The sequence below is a fragment of the Colobus angolensis genome, unplaced genomic scaffold (assembly GCF_000951035.1).
Source record: "Colobus angolensis palliatus isolate OR3802 unplaced genomic scaffold, Cang.pa_1.0 Scaffold7, whole genome shotgun sequence".
Classification (NCBI taxonomy): Eukaryota; Metazoa; Chordata; class Mammalia; order Primates; family Cercopithecidae; genus Colobus; species Colobus angolensis.
In genome coordinates, this window is record NW_012120709.1 from 2814963 (window position 1) to 2818314 (window position 3352).

The window sequence follows — 3352 nt, forward strand, 5'->3', positions numbered from 1 at the left end:
CCAGGATGGTCTCTATCTCCTGACCTCGTGATCCACCTGTCTCGTCCTCCCAAAGTGCTGGGATTACAGGCTTGAGCCACTGCGCCCGGCCTAGCTTGTTTTCAATGAGCTTTCTCAGCCTTAGATGCTAGCAACTGTTGTCCCAGAAGTTCCTTAATTAAAGTTTCTATCTCTAAAGGAGGCTGAGCAGGGGGAGTAGCACAGACAACTGAGGAAGAATTTTCTTTCAAAGTGGCTATCTTGGCATATTTGTCTTCCAAGGGGTTTCCTTTAGCATCAGGAGTCTGTCTAGTAGTGTGAGCTTCAGCTTTGAGGGTAGCTAATTCCTTGGGTAGCAAGGTTTCTAAGGGGTTAGCTACTTGAGTTCCATTCCATATCTGCTACCTGTGCAAATGTTAGCTTTCTTATCTTGTGCTAGTATGCAAGTCTGGTGAGGGCTGTCAGTTTAACTGCTTGGCTGATTTAACCTTAGGTAGTGGTTTGAATTCAACAAATGTTTCAAAATCTGGGATAGTATATTTTCATAAAATTTCTCATTTGTATGCCTGAGGTAAGAACTGCACAAAGGAGGTGACATCTGGGTATTTGGGAGTTCTGGTGAAGTTTGGGTGAGATTGATATAGTCATCAGGTTCTTCCTCAGATAGTAGGGGAAGAAGAGTAGAGGACTGAGGTGTAGACAGTGATAAATAGTAATATGAGAGGAATAAAGTAGTAGGATCTCACAGGACATGAGGATGGAAGTGGAAGAGTGTTGAATATTCTCAGTCAGTAGTAGGGTCTTAACTACTTGGGGTACATAAAGGTTGATCGCATGACTCAGAATTAAGTTAACATCGATCTTGACCAATTTGGTAGCAACAGCAACTAAAGCAAAATGAAAATGTCTGAGCCACAGGGTCAAAAGTGAGGCTAAAGTATCCAATAGGACTTTGGCTTCCACTGTATTTTTGGATAGTGACATCTGAAACATGTCATTTTCCTTTATGCATAAGAAGTGGAAAAATGCAATGAGTAACTACAGAGTCCAAAAGTCAGGGGAAATTATAGAATTTGAGGGTTTGAAATGCAGACATGGGAGGGGAATCTCAATTAAGGGGTTTGGAAATGGACTCCTTAGCTGTGGCTTCAAAAGGGGAGGTGGTAATAGAAGTTAGTAATTCAGTTCTGGCAATAGGCAATAAATCCTACAAATCTTTGCAGTTCTTTTGGTCTCAGGGAGGAGAAAATTGATGATGGTGTTAATTCATTTAGTGAATAAATTATTCCCTTTAGGGAAGATATCATGCTCCAGGTAATGCACTTGAGGGCTGTGTAATTGCATGTCTTTGGAGACATTATGCCCCTTATGGGCAAGAGTTTGTAGTAAATATGAGCTATAGACAAGCAAGGTGTCAAATCAGGCAGAAGGTCATCTATGTACTAAATAAGAGTTTCAGGATAAGGTCCAATATCTCAGGTTTGCATTTAGGGTTTGAGGGAAACAAACAGCAGCTTTAGTAAACCCCTGAAGCATAAAGTAAACTGTTGATTTTCATATGAAAGCAAAAAGATACTGTGAGTTGGGTTGAAGAGCTACACTGAAAAAAAAAAAAGACTATAAGTCAATGACTATAAAGTGAAAGGGATTAAGTTGGCTAGAAGCCAGAATGTATTAGAGTTAGAATCTAGAGCAAATCTGGGATGACTATTTGTTTATTGCTCTCAAGTCCTGGACTAACTGATATCCTTTGCCATTATTGTTACTTTCTGGGAGGATAGGGATATTACAGGAGCTTGATGCCGGGCCTAAGAGTCCTTGTCAGAGACCTTGAATTATAATTGAAGATCTTTGAGGGGTTCTGGTTTAGAGGATATTGTGGCCATCCTGTGAATGGCATGGAAGAGACTATTTCTTCTTTGAGAGGTCAGCTTCTCAGATTTGAGTTAGCAGCCCAAAGGGAGTCAGGGGCAGCGTGTATGGAAAAGGGGTACGGTGGTAGCCATGGAGGGCTATTGGCAAGACAAGGGTTTTGAGGGTGTTTTGGGGGATAAAGGAAGAGCTGAGGAAGAGTTTGGTTGTAAGATAGAGTCTTTAAGGGACTGTACAATATGATACATTTTAGAGACATATTTTCAGTTTTAAAGCTTCTTTGTACCAGGCAAAATTAGCTGACAAGTGGTGAGGTCTTAAAGCCCTGAAATTCAAGGGCATCTCATAACTGGACAAGTTTAGGGAGATCAGGGAGCCACAAAAGGGCCATTGGAGTCTAAACTGTCCTTAGTCAAATTCAGCCAATTTCAGAAATAATGAACTGAATTGTTAATGACAGAGTTTATGATTGGCAGAGGTTTATAAAAATGGATTGAAAATTTCCTGTAGTACAGAGATTAAACAAAAGCTGGCAACAAAATCAAACCAAAAGAGTACTCAAACAAAGAATCAAAAGCCAAATCCTTATTATGCTACCATAGACAAATATCTGTAGCACAGGGATCAGGAGCTGACTCTCTGTGAGATCCCTGAATTGCCATTCAGGGGAGGAGCATGAGCTCAAGAGGCCTTAGTGCTTTTGGTAAATGAATGAATGAATACTTGATTTGTACTAAGTTTGAATGCATTGTTACAACTGGAAGATTTTGATTCAATCTCCATTTTACGTTTTCTGTACTTGTAAACTGGAGTCTAGAACCATTGATTTCTCTCCCATGATTTAGTTAACAAATTTTATTTATATAGGTGAATCTCATGACATCTGTCAACACTATGACTGAAATCAAACTTTCATTAGAAAACGGAATTACATGAAATGATGCAGAGGAGATAAAGACCATTGTGAACTCTTAACTAAAATTCATTCTGTCCCTATAAATTACTTTATGGTACATCACTCTTTATGGATTACAAAATGCTCCTCCATCTCTAAGTATACGGGACTCCTAGTAGTGACTTACAGGATACAAAAAAATAGTCAAATGTCATTTTGCTCAAGTGGAAAATCCACCTAAACAAGGTATCATTATGAATGTTTCTTTTAATGCTTTCTCTACATCATAAACCAACTTTCATATACTATTTACCAAGCATTTAACTAATAAATTCCATTTTTAGCAAGAAATATAATGATGTTTGCAAGGATTTGCCACATCCCAAATGTGCCTGTTATCTCTTCATATCATCAAGAATATGAGAAGCTGCCAGTCACGGTGGCTCATGCATGGTGAAACCCTGTCTCTACCAAAAAAAATACAAAAAATTAGCTGGGCATGGTGGCATGCACCTGTATCCCAGCTACGCAGGAGGCTGAGGCAGGAGAATTGCTTGAACCTGGGAGGCGGAGGTTACAGTGAGTCGCGATCGCGCCACTGCACTC